The sequence below is a fragment of the Habropoda laboriosa genome, unplaced genomic scaffold (assembly GCF_001263275.1).
Source record: "Habropoda laboriosa isolate 0110345459 unplaced genomic scaffold, ASM126327v1 scaffold5, whole genome shotgun sequence".
NCBI classification, from domain to species: Eukaryota; Metazoa; Arthropoda; class Insecta; order Hymenoptera; family Apidae; genus Habropoda; species Habropoda laboriosa.
The window spans coordinates 448,198-462,533 of record NW_017100161.1 but is presented as its reverse complement, the minus strand read 5'-3'; the positions used below and the strand labels follow the sequence as shown (position 1 = coordinate 462,533).

Genomic DNA, 14,336 nt, shown 5'->3' with positions numbered 1-14,336 from the left:
TTTATCGTAAAAATCAGCAACAACAAAACTCCCAAAATTTTATTCACCCAATATTGATATTCGAACAAATTTCTAAATTGAAGAATATTTTAAATAACACCGAATTTCAATTTCTCCAAAATTCGAATTTCGAAAAAATTGAAAAATGTGAATTGCAAATTTGCGAAATGCAAAAATATTTCAGCGGTAATTAAACGATGGAAAAATCGTGGAGACGGTAGAAACTAATGTGTTACACAGTCGAGTCGAATTTCCAAGAGCATTTCGCTGATGGAATGATGAGAAACGGTTCGCGTTAGGATAGTTGGCGTGGACGAATTCATCATCGCGCGATATTCCCTGGCAACGCGTTTCCATGTAACACTATATCCACGCCGTAAACGGCCACGTGAACAGGGGAAGGCGGCGAGTGTATGTACGTTAAATATTATGCCGTGGCTGGGTTGGTTAATTGGTCAGAGCAAGCCAGTTAGTTTCATTACGTTACCTCCATCTTCGTGGGTTTCGCACAATGGAGGCCTCTTCCAGTATCGGGGCCACTAGGCCTGCGTACGTTCTAGAGTCTCTTTATCGTAACGAGACCAGTCCCCGAGTGAAATTCCCATCGTTTTAACGGAGTTCTTTCGCTTCTTTCGAACTTTGAAAATCTTGGGATAAAGTAGGAATTTTCTGTTTTTACGAATATTTCTATCATATCACGTGATAACGTTGTAATATTATATCCTTATCGTTATCCTCTGTGTAGGACGCACAATTTTACCATAGTCTTCTCTGTGCATAAAAGTTCCGTTTTATGTTGTGAAATTAAACTTCGATTTTAACTAGACTAAGTTTCAAGTTTTAATTAACTATAAGCTTGAGATTTGACCTATAAAACGGAAGTTTTTGTAGCGGGTGTGTAAAGCGAATTATTATTATACCTTGTGTTAAGGGAATTTGATGCTCGAAGCGTGTTATTTTATTAGCTATTCTTGGGGCAGAAATAATTGGGGTGTTTGGACAGACTTTTTCTTTTTAATTTTGTATTGTTTGAGCTGGGAAATCGGAATCCAATATTGCTGTAAATGCAGTTGTGCATTATTTTCTCGTGGAATTGCAATTGAATTGCAAAGTAGAATTGCAGAGACCAAAGCACAAAATACAAAAGTGCAAAATAATCAGTTGAAAGAAAAAATACAAATACACAGAATATCTACTAAAATACGGAATGAACCAAAAATTATATCAAATCAATGCAACTTAAAACGCATAAAAACAAATCCTCTCCGAAACTACAAAACACACCAGAAGTAACGATAAAACAACACCCAAACAGTTTGCCCACACTCGTAGCAAAAAAAATTCCACTTTAACCCCGATATATGCATAAACTCGACTACACAATTTTCGATTCCATCTCCCAGCTTCTCGAGCCACCACTTTTCCAATATACAACTAACCTACTCAATCTTCCATTTCCTTCCTTGGCTTATAAACTGTTTCCCAGTATCTTTCCCGGCCTCTCTCGCAAACCGTATAACCTTCTTCGACTCTTCGATCCTCTTTTTCCAATCGCCAGGCAAAATTCACCTCGCGGCGTCAACCATGCCCCCCTTGTTTCCCTTAAGTATCGATCAAGCAACGCGTAACGACACTTCGTATCGGTTAGTTTCACATGAAAATACAAGCTGAAGAAACCAGATAGAGAGAGAGAGAGAGGGAGGGAGGTGGAGAAGTGGAGACGACAAGACAAGTGCGTGTAGCTTGAAGGATCGTGGAGGGCATCGTTAATGACCCACTGTAAGTGGCGAAGAATTGCAAGCTGGCACGCTCTCCGCGCTACCCTGATCAAATGCAGGGCCTCTAAAATGCGACTACTACGCGTCCACGAGTTTTGTTATCGTAGCCAGAGCGAGGTGATAGAGCTTAGTGCAAGGTTAGTCGGCGATGAGTGAAGTGCCAATCCTCTACGCGGCCATTGTTCTCCGGTAGCGGCCAGGATCAGAAAGGATTTCTATCGAATTCCTGCCGTGAGTACTGTCCTCGGATATATGTATATTCCGAAAATCGACAATTTTTCCACCGTCGATTTTTCATTCCTCTTCTCAACCGAGAAGGATCCAGGATCTAGAGTTCTCTTCGTTGTTCTCGTGAGGATCTTACAGAAGGGTGAAATTGTGTTCGGGATAGTTTCTGGAATAGCTTAGGCGATCTGTGATTTTGATATTTGCAGTTGGTTAGCTGAAATGTTGGAGTGAAAAGAGTATTTCGTTGTTGAGGAAAATATAAGAGGATTAAGAGGAAGTCGTTAGCTGGATGGAAGCAAGCTTCGTGGAAACAGTTAACGCACCTTTCATTCTTTCGCGCTGAACTCTGATTAATCCGGCAATTAAGACGCGCAACGGAGAGGAATCTACGCTGTGTAGCATGGTGAATTCGAGTCAATCCGAAGGCGGCGGAGAAACAATTTGTCTCTCCGGTGGATACTTGCAACTTTTCTCGCGTCTTTCCTACCGAACAAAAATCCTCCTCGATTCGTCGATGATAGAAACTGAAATCGTACCGATGTTAATTCCAAAAATTCTGTCTTTCAATAAACGTCCTATTCAAGAAGATTGAAACTAAAAATCCCAAATAATACGCGTGATTTCCTTCGCTACTTTCGAGAAAGCTAACTGGATTCGGTGTCGAAAAATAGCCTGAATTTAAGAAGAAAAAGGAAAAAATTGACGCGAAATCACCGCGCCATTGTCCACGGCCGATCGAGAGACGAAATCAAGTGAGAATTGTCGTCTCGAGGCAAACATTCGACGCTTCCAGGTGAAACGGTATATTGTGAAAAGCAAGGAAGCCCGCGGAACGGGACAACAATAATAAATTGAGAAGATTAATAGCAATCACCACGTAGGTCGAGTTACACCATTGTTTGACCGACGTCCCTACTAAACTTCGAAACTGGGTTGCATAACGCGGTCGTGGCACGAGAGTACAAGCCCTGGTCCGGGCTAAAGTTTCATCGATGCGTGTTCGAGTAAAGAAAGCCGACTCGAATTAACACGGGATGCTGGAAATTGCATCGGACCTGCCTTTGTTAATTCACGCCGCGTTCAAGGACGACGTCGAACGGACACGCGGAAATTCGAGCGTCCAGCTGGAGATCCTACGAATCGAGGGATTTCTTCAGTTCACGGAGTTCAGGAGAAATTGCTATCTTTTCTCTCTTGCACCTCTCAAAAAGTGATACACTTTTTCCTTATTGCTAGTCTCTTTCTTACGTTAAAATTCGATTCGACTGTTAATTTTTTTGAGGGAAGAGGAGCAGTTTTCTTGAAGTCGTTGAGACGATTTTTATTGTGGTTTTTGGAGAGGAATTTTTGATTAATTGTGTGCTCTGTTGCCTCTTTCGTGAATCATTTTGGCTATGGAGGAATTGTGTTACAATAAGCGTGCAGAATTTTCTCGGAGGATTTTTAGATATATTCGTGAAGAATTGACGGAGAATATTGTGGAGCAAGGTTTCTGGAATGATTTGTTCTAATTGACAACGTGGTGAAATGTCGACTAGAATGAATAAAAGATTAGTAATTTCACCTGCTAGTGGTTTCTTCCATTTCATTAATCACCCGTTTCGAGTGCAGATTTTCGCTAAGCGAATCCTCGTAAGGGGGAAAACTCGCGTGAAGGGTAGGGCGATACGCGTCACTTTACTAATTAACATCGCAGCGTTAGCGGAGACTAGAAAATCGGTCGCGTTTCCCAGAAACCGACGACTTCAACTTAATAAAGTTTTAATCACGTCGCTTGTTAGCCACAGCTCGTTAGTCGCATTTTCTCTTTCTCTTGCCGATTCGAAAGAATTTAAATGTCCCAACAATACTTACTCAGAACGAACATTTCAATGTAAAAAATTGATAATTTACGAAAACTTTAGAATTGGTAAACTATCTTCCTCCAAGTCTCGTTGCAAAGTTTCCCTGAATATCTTTCTGTCCCACGATACAAATATTTCCAGAAACATTCTCCTCTGCAAACATAGCTTTTTCACAGAATTCTTAAACAAGACGAACAATTCTCTTCAAACTTTTATTGCAAATTTTCCCTGGAAAATTCTAACGAAAAATCCGGGAATCAATTTTTACGCGAACATTGAGTACCAGTCTGAAGGCTCTGTTCGTTGAAGATTTACTCTGAAACCTGCTACAAAGTGAAATTGCACGATGAAAATTCGCTGGGGCAAACGCGCGGAGAGTACGCCTCGAGGAAAATAACACTCGATAAGGAATAGCCTTTGAAAAAGGAAGAACCGAGTGATTTATGTTGCGCACGTTCGCGGTCGAAGCACATCGGTCTGGAAACTCATTAAACAGTAGGATTATGGTGATATTTGCGGGCAGGAGAGCCCCTCTAGGAATACAAAGTGACGAATTCCGCGGATAGGTTTGACGCCGTTGGAGTTTTCCAGGCACAATGCGGCTTGATTATCCGCGGCGGGCGAAAACTGTGTCCAACCGTTTCGAAAAGGCAATTTTCCATCGAGAAAGTGCCGGACGAAACGAAGTGTCGCACTGGTCAATCCGTGTAATTTTCCTCAATTGATACCGTTTGTACCCTCGGTGTCTGCTGTGTGTGTTCGGTGTTTATGTAACTTTCGAGCTGGGAATCGAACGGCGGCGGCGGGAAACAACGAAACATCGAAACACCGTAAATCAATCGTTTGAAGATCGATCGATCACTTTTTAAGTAGGTTTAAGCGTTGTTAGATTCGCGTCAAGTGGATGTCAAACGTTATATTGTTTTAAATGGCGTGACGCCAGTGTGATACGGTCTTTCGTAACCGTAGATACGTTGTCTCCTCTTCTTTTTTTTTTTTTTTTTTTTTTTCAATTCTATAGGCGTTTGCAGAAAATTGAAATTACTGGGTGCGTTCATGGAAATGAAGGAACGTTTCACCGAAGTTGTGATTTATCGTTTTGAAAGATTTTATGCAGCTACAGGATGCATTTGCAATTTTAAGGCGCGCTGTTGTGAAATTGTTTGGTATATTTATGGCGATGACATAATAACGAAGCATTCTGTAGTTAGATTTGAATAGAAACAAATTTTGTTTCTTCCAGTTTCGATTATCGCGTACATTTCATATTGAGAACTTTGAAACGCTCTGTATACTTGTAGATTGCTGTACGTATTCAAATTTCTTTACATTCTACATATTTTCAATGTTGAAACACTCTGCAGCTTCGTAGATTGCGTCACAATTCACTCGATACACTTTATATTCACTGTACAACTTTGAATCAACCTGTACACGCTGCGAATCAAAATCACACTCTTTGACAAATCGATCGGAACACGGTGGCGTGTGCCGCACGTCACGGCGGCTGTTTAAAACCGGTCGAAAATCAGGTGCGAAATGAACGACGACAGTTGGTTTCGTGACTCATTCTCGCACGAGTGTTACAGCGTTCACGTTCCGATTTTTCTGGATCAATTAGTCACGGTGGCAATTATTGTCGTACGAAGGCCGCGGTGTTCAATTTCCGATTTTTCAGACAAGTAGTTTTATTGGGAACGTCGTAGTGTTTTAATTTCAATTTTTCAGGACCAATTAGTGGCAATTATTTTGGCACGAACGTCGCAGTGTTGAAATTTCTATTTTGCAGGGCGAATTAGTAGAAATTATTTTATCAGGAACGCCACAATGTTCAGATTTCAATTTTTCAGGGCCGATTAATGGTAATTCTTTTATCGGGAACGTCATAGTTTTGAAATTTCATTTTTTCTGGACCAATTAGCAATTACTTTATCAGGAACGTCACAGTTTTCAAATTTCAACTCTTTGGGACCTGTTAATGGCAATTATTTTAATACAATCGTCATAGTATTTAACTTACGATATTTTCAGGATCAATTAGTGGCGATTATTTGAATACAATCGTCACAGTGTTCAACTCATTATATTTTCAGGACCAATTAGTGGTAATTATATCAATAAGACCGCCACAGCGTTGAAATTCCAATTTTCCCGCGCGACACCATTCGATGAACAGAATTCGTGCACCCGTTTCAAGGCTGATTACTCATAGTGGCAATTATTTTATTGTGTAACACTTCTTTCCCCGCTCTCTGTTGCGAATTGAATTCCCAGTTACCAACCAGCGCTACTTACTCGACATGCCCGCGTCTTTAACGTTTAAATACCTTGAATATTAATGCCGGCGACGTCAGATATAGTTCGTTTGGCCGATGATGAAATTCTCATCGATCACGGCAAGGGGAAAAACACGACGTAACGAGGGCAAGAGCGTCACGAAACGCGAATCAAAGAACAGTGTGACGCGTTTATGGCAATCACAGGTGTGCCTTGCTTGACGTTGACCCTGGCCACGGATTAGCCGTCACGACGATGACGTCGATCCCCCGACGGTTGGTCTTACTGCTCCGATGATGCAGCCTCTCTTGACGTTTCTTGTTTTCAAAATACGATCTTCAAGTGCAGAGTGCGATTGGATTTAATCGAAGATCCTCGTCACGGTGGGAATTAATTTCTGTTTTCTTGGACAATTGGATAGAATTTGGGGAATATTCAGTTTTCCGTTGTTTCGAACGGAGGATTGAGCGTAAATGTAGACACAATGGTAGTTGTGAGACGACGATTTGAACGATGAACGTAGAATTTTAATTACGAACACCGAGGTTCGTGAAAGACACCGCTGTGTCTTGTATGAAAGAGCACTCTGGAAATTCATGAACAGGAGTGAAAGAGGTTAAGTGTAGAATTACGATTAGAAATATTCAGGTTCGACATGGATCATGACTTCGTTAAAAGAAGAAACATTCTATGAATTCACTCGTAGAACCAAATATACGAATTCCAGTGGAAAGGGTTAAGTATAGAATAACGATTGCAAATATTCCGTGTCACGAATGTGTCTCGTTATAGATCATCCATCGTATACCAAAAAATATTCTGCAAATCCATGCATGAAGTTAAAACGACACAAATAAAGGGTTACATAAAAATTCCTCTAACAAATATACTCGCAAAATATTGAATACGCTTCAATATACGTAGAAATATCTTAACCCTACTGCGTTCTTCGTTTTGACTGCACACTTAAGACATTTGGGTCAAGAAGTATCTAAGACTTGTTTCCAACGCGACATACGAACCTAATAAACGTTTGAAATAATGTTAAGCAACGTAAACTTGATAACAGCATAGATTACTAAAAGTATAGAAAGGCGGTGGGTCAGAAAAGACCCGAAGACCGCTCCACGGTTAAATATAGTCCTAACTAAAAATTCCTCTCACAAACGTACTCCCGAAATTCACAAAGAAAGGTGACACCCTTAAACACCAAACGAAACATACAAAAATCTCTCCAACTCTGTTAAACGATCTCTGTAACGCTTAATAGAGGCGTCAAACAGAAAACTCGACGGGCAAGAGGAGGAAATTAAGCGGTACAACGAGACTGTTCACAGACAGAATCAAATTTTCTGTCATCTCGCTGTGACGAGGATAAAAGGGTGAGGACAGCGAATCGAAACCGTGGGGGTGGAATTAAGAGGGACGCCGTTGGGTGTTTACAGTGAATCCCAGCCGCGATAAATCCGGCCTCCGGTTCACTCGAAATTGCTTTTCGAGGATCGCCTCGCAGCGGATGCAATTAAAGAGGATCACCGTACGGCCGTAATAAAATCTCCAAGTTCCTCCGTGCTTCCGGGACGAAATAATCAGCTGGCTGCCTGCGCGACGCTATTCGAAACCCTGGGTAAAAAGAAGAAATTTCCTTGAAACCGTGCACCCTACGGTTAACGAGCTTCTGATAATTCCTTTAATTAATTCGAGATCGAATCAGCTTCGGTTAGGATCGCGATGCTCGCGCCTCGATAATGTACAGAACCTTGCAAAAGAGAGAGAGAGTGGAAAGAGATAGGAAGTTTGAAAGACGTGCTGCAAGTGTGAGTCGAGAAAATAAAAACTGCTTGAATTTTCATCGAGATTTTTCGGTCGCTCTATATATTTTTCCCTCTTACTTACGACCGATCGTTAAAAAATTGTGTCAACGTGTTGGAAAATCGAGTATCGAATTTTGTCTTTCATTAGGAGTGATTCTTTTTGGTCGAAAGTGTGCTGTGTTTGAAAACGAACAGGTAAATTATTTATACCGAGGGAAGCTCTCAGTTGGTAACACAACATACGTTGTGTTAACGGGAAATTATAATTAAAGTTTAATTAACGGTATTTATCGTGGCAGCAAACTAATTTCGTACCGAGTTAAATTCAATCTTGAAACTAAAACAGCCACGGTGAAAATTCATCTGCTTTATTCCGTAATTAAGAGATTTGAAGGCGCGCGTCCGTTCCGTAAACGAAACCGGCGCAACGTTACACGGATTGCGAAGCTGGTGCTTGCTGCTGCTCGCCAGAGATACGAAAAGTTATGAAGATGGCCACTCGAAAGTTCCCATTAGCCTACTTCACCTGAGTGCATCGCCCTCTGCAACAACGATACTTGTAGTCACGAGTGTAGCCGGCCAAAGTATTCGAAAGCACCTTTGGAAAAGGTGTTCCTTCACGAAACAGAAGGAAACTCCATGATTAATGGCCACGAAACTTCCAAGAGTACAATTAAACATCGGTGATCTCTCAAATTTCGCGAAATACGCAGCGTGAAATTGCAAAGAATGCGGTAAAGATGAATGGAAAATGCTATCCGTTATAAACGAAAAATTTATTAAAGGAAAAATGATCTCTGAAATTTCATAAAATTCCAAAGAAAGCGTTAAGGATAAATGATAAATCTCTCGCTGTCCACTAAAATAGAAAACTTCATTAGAGAAAAGAAAAAGGATTTTCTCAATTAGTCTCTCAAATTTAATAAAATTCCCAAAAAAGGACCATTGAAGATATCTGATAAACCCACCGTTTTCCCCTAACATGGGAAGGTTTATCGAAGGAAAAAAGAAGGATTTTCCAGAACCCTTTAATATCACCAGAAGTTGCTCCTCGACTCGAAAGTGCAGGCAAAGGAAGAAAAAAGGAATTTTTTCCCGACAAGAGAGGAGTGAGAGGAGGCTTGAAGAGGTAGTCGGTGGTTTTTAAACGATCTTAAGAAAATTAAAAGCTGAAGCTTGGTGAAAATGAAGGAGTTTGGTAAATTGAAGGAACAGTGGCCCGTGCACATGTTGTTTTATTGGCCGCACGCGTAAAAGGGGAGCAACAGTGAATGAACGTTTTCCACGTACGAAACGTTTGTGTGCTGAACAAACATCGGACCAATCTCGAGCTATTCCTTCCCTCTCGGCCTGCTTTCTCGCATCTCCGCCTCCTGAAAACGTCCTTTCATCCACCGTGTGGTCACCGTTTTTCGACGTTGCTGATCGAAAGCAGAGCTTCGACCAACTTCTCGCCGAGAGGAGGAGGAAAGAAAAATTGGGACGGCATAGCAATCGATTAGAGACGAGGGGACATTGAGAAAGAATTTTTCGCGATTAATTTTTGGACCTTTGGAAAAATGAAAGGGAAGGTGTTTGGAAAAAAATATACGAAATATGGTTTTGGTAGAAAAGAAGAAGGTTCGCGCAGTGAAATTGTTGAGCGAAGTCTCTGACGAAATAGGACTCTTTTGTGGTTTAGAAGTTTGTGGAATTTAGAGTGACGGGAGCAACAGGTTTTCTAGGGGATGTTCCATTCTCGTGTCTCGTTATTAGGAATTTTTATTACACGCTCCTGAGGATCTCGAGGAGCTTCAACTCTTGTCTGTTTGAATGTAGAATGTGTCTGACCATACACGATCTAATTTCACTGAATTTTTCATTATACGCGCAAAGTAAAAGTAACTCTTGCCGAACGCTTTTGATAGAATTTCATTTTATTGTATTTCATGTTCGTTCGTAAGAAATTTGAATTATTTCGAAAATTCGACAAATCCAATTTTTTAAAAAAATTAATCTTTTCTTCTGTCAAAAATATTAGCATCTTCTTTTCTCTGTTGAAAATATTAAAAGTCGTTTTTAGTGCAACTTAATCAAAAAATGATATTCTAACATTGACATCTCTGTCAAATAGAAGGTAAAATTGATCATCTCGGAGAAGTAGATACAGATAGCGATAAATTTCTCAGCGGCGAAGTAATGAAACACTCTGTATACATTTTATGCGTAACAGCCTAGACGTGTCTTCAATTCTGCTGTGTAACAAGCAGAAAGAAAGAAGAAGAATCATCGCCGAGAAAGGCGTTACAAACTAGACGTGCGCAACACCGACGAGCATTTGCATCATCTTTATGCAAATATAATCGACCGAACGAAAAGAAGCTTTTAAAGTCGTCGCCTTCTCGATCAGCCCTCGTGAGAATACGTGATTCTCGACGTCGCTGATACCGAAACCGGCGGTGAAAAGTGGTTTTAGAGACGGAATACTCGAACCGAAAATTCTGAAAAATTCATGTAAACAATCTTTGTTAGACAACATCGAGGAAAATCGTGTATTTCCAACAATTTTTCCTCCTACCCTACTCTCTCGAAAAGAAAAACCGGAGAAAAATCGAAAAATAATTTCTCGGCTGTTGTACAAATTTATACCGACGTAATTTCCATCGAACCGTGTTCCACCGGTCGTTTTAATTTCTTATTAACGACATTATGATTCATGCCGGTTTCACAAAAGTTTCGCGAAATTACACGCTGTGCAGGTAAACATTTTAATAGAGTGCGAGATTATCGCAGGTGTGTTTTAACATCGAGAACGATCAAGGATAATGTTTCTTATTACGTGTCTCAGAATAAAGTGTTACGCGGTACAGCCGTAATCTAACTCTTCTAAACAAAAGACAAAAGAATTCTGAAAAAATAGGAGTACGAAGAAGAAAAAAACGAATGTATTACTATTTCATATTTCCACATAATTGAGATGTATACCGAGGCTGGATAATCCATCAAGGCTACCCTCTCCATTGAAAGAAGGAAACGCTGTCTAAACTAGACGGTGTAAAGAATCCAAGGTTGGCCAAGGTTTCTTCGAAACGAATTTCGTTCGCTGCATCGTTAATCTACATTGGAGAAAATAAGAAGGAGCAAGAGTCGTCAATTAAACCTGCCGTGTTTACCAATCGGTAATACGATAACGTTCCATTTGGAACGACCTTCGTTCCAGTTTCGAACCAGCTTTTTCTTCTGCCTAAGCCTGCCGAGATTAATCGTTACGTTAATTCCATATAAACGAGAAAATCGCGGAGGTGTGTCCTGTGGAAACTTGCTTCAGAGACGCGTTCTTTCCTCCGCTCGAAGGTGGATCAGCCGAGTCGTCGCGTCGCTCGCACGTCCCTTTCCCAGCTTCCATCGTTGCAGGTGGAATTTCATTTCCGATCGTTTAACGCTGTCAGCTCTCGCTGAAGACTTCTATGGATCGTGCACGCGTTTTCACGCAAAACACGACTCATTGCTTCCATCTAACCGCGTTGCCGCAACGTGCAACTATTTCCCTGAAACTGGGCCGTTTATCGCTGGTTAAGGAAACACTTCCTGCTCTTGGACAGTCGTAGAGCGCACCACGGAAATACCTACGAACGTGTCACACTGACGATATTTCGGGGAATTCTGGGGAATTTTGCTGAGGTCACGTGGTGATTGGTTGTTTTTAACTTTGAGTATTGAGGAATAATGTGAATGTTAAGGAATACCTATGTTCTCCGAAACGCGTAAACTTGGGATAGTTTGAACTTTTGATATTCTTTTGATACAGAAAGAAGTCTACAGGTGAATTTTTATCGAAATGGTTAAATATTAAGTTAATAGTGTTGTTTAAATTAAGAAATTTATCTTAAAAAAGTGAATCTATCCTAAAAAAGTGGGATAATCGAGGACTGAATACAAAAAAGACTGTTTGAAAAGTAAAAATCTCAGGAAAATAATTGTTTCGATTACCAAAATATAATTTATTAAGAAAATACGTCAAAATTTATTGTTTACATGTGCAATCTTTTTAAAAGAAAAACACAGCCCCAGTCAGTGGTATTTGCAGCCTCTTTTATGTCCAGTCTTCAATTTGTCACTGTTTTGAACGATCAAGTTCTTTGTACATATGCTCCTTTCACAATGAACGTGTTAACGATGGATTGATAGTTTTGTGCGTTTGTCAGTTGAATGTTTCGCGAAGTTACAGGCAGCTGGCAGCTTTGAGGTATCAATTAGGTTACTCATATGTATTGCAGTCATTTCTTTCTTATTTATCTATCTGTAACGAGGTTACCGGTTTAGGAACGTTTAAAGCAGGTTAAACCTGTCGGATATAGGATACCTGAGATACGGAAGATATATACATATATGATGGAGTTAATTTAAAGTTGAAAGAAGCCTGAGACTTTGGAAAGCTGTGCTTGCATGAAATTGGAAAATAAGTATGTGGACTTGGTCCTGAAAGTGTATCCTTGGTAACGAGAAAAATAATTCTACTTTTTAACAATCTCAAAATTCGAAGCTTCGAAGCTTTTCGTCAATTTTCAAAGAAAATTACTTCACCCTACTTCAGAAACACACAAAAGTAAATATCAAAATTAGGACGTTGCTGGTTCCATCTCGAGTCTTCTTCAATTTTCCTAAACAAGTCTTACAACCAAGCTTATTAAATATCTTATTTATTCATAGTTGGCGTTTACGATTACACATTACTTACATTCTCATGTCAAATCACTTATCTCTCCTTTTTCCTCGTAGTCTTTTAATTTTCCACGCATTCTTTCGTCTGTTTATCTGAGGATCTCCTCAACCAGCTGAACATTCGCAATTATCCCCTTATCTTCCATCCACTCGATTCTGCATTCTTCTAAATTTAATACGAACATTTTCCTCGATGAAAATCGAACATTCAACTCCTTCCTTAAACTTCTCCTATCTCCTAATCGACTTCGAACTCGTCAACTTCAGAATCCATCCAGATCCTTTCTCGAACAGAGAGAGAAAAGAAGAAGGAAGAATCATTTCCTGCGCGTAATGCAGCAAGTTCCTTCGGCTGGAGGGAAACTCGAGATAAAATGTCCCCCCCCCCCCCGATGGAGGGTAAATGGCGTTCCCCTAGGTTCCGGTCACCTTGCGTTTCCGGTTCGCGCCTGCACAATCGAGACACAGGTCTTGCCGACTCGTGGACAAATCGCGGAAAGGTCGAGATCGACCATTATTATTATTTACATGACGTTACTGCGTCGACGACGAGGCATCCTCCAAGTACCATGAATCATCCTGACGATGCACGGGACCGTGCACGACTCGTAGCCTTGATAACCGACCTGATGAATTATTGATGAGACATTTGAATGGCGCGGCACGAAATCACGAAGAAATCTGCGAGTATCGACGACGTGTCGTGATACGATCGCCTGACCTATTGCCTACGTCGTCCAACTGTTCGCGAATTTGAACCTTTCTTCTTTTCTTTTTTTTTAATTTCGTTGCGTGTTACATCATTGGAATTCGATTCCGTGGAAACGAGTCTTTCCCACATGTTGACTCAGAGATCACATTTTTTTTCGCATTTGGTAATCGGATTTTTTGGATTTTTGCGCTTTTTTAACCGATTTGGGAGATTTGCCATTTTTACCATTTTTAAGAACCATCTTCTTTTTTTTAATATAATTTCTTAGAATAGGTTTTTTTGCTTGTTTTTCTAGAAATCTAGAAAAGGCGTCTTTAGGCGTCTGTTCAATTTGAATTCGTTCACTTGATGATGTATCGTTGTTTACAAGAATAATTTAGAACGGTTCGATGTAATTGTGGCGGAGTTTCTAGGCTGTTTGGGTTTGGTATTATTAGAAGAATGAAAAAATGTTATTCTAGGAACGAGACAGTTCACTTGGACGATCCTGAAATAACCGCAGAACCGTTAGCCACGAGGAATTCTCTGATTCATTTGTAACACGTACACTAAAGAAGATCTTGCTGTTGCCTTGATCAGTCCACTCGACGGTTGTTTAATTAATTCCACGGAAATCGCTGTCGAACAAGGTGTTAATTATTTTCGATTTCATTGCTGTGCTTCACAAGCGACCAATCATCCATCGTACCACCTTCCTCGGCTTAACCGTGTCTGCGAGATTAATCATTCCGCGTAAGTTCAATTTTTCGTCTGCTAAAATAAAGTTTCGTTAACAACTGTAAGTAACTGGAACCAAAAATTATTCGTTGGACTTCCAACAAATTCAAATGGACTTAATGTTTCCCTCGAAGCGTGTTTACAATGGCGATTACAATAGCTGCCGATCGTTGCGAAGAGAAAACAAGTGTTTCTTTCTCCCTACTCCAAGTTCTGTACTTGCTTGTTCGTTCTTTTTTTTTTTTCACACCGCACTTGGAAGGAA

General features: G+C 40.4%; 1 protein-coding gene across 1 annotated transcript in view; it reads left to right on the top strand.

The window, feature by feature from the left end:
• Positions 1–1,907: 1,907 nt before the first annotated feature.
• Positions 1,908–14,336, top strand: part of LOC108578035 (carcinine transporter-like) — a 44,783-nt gene continuing 32,354 nt past the window's right edge. The window contains exon 1 of the mRNA XM_017941293.1: positions 1,908–2,009. The gene's annotated coding sequence lies outside the window, so the exon portion shown is untranslated. The remainder of the gene's footprint in view (positions 2,010–14,336) is intronic.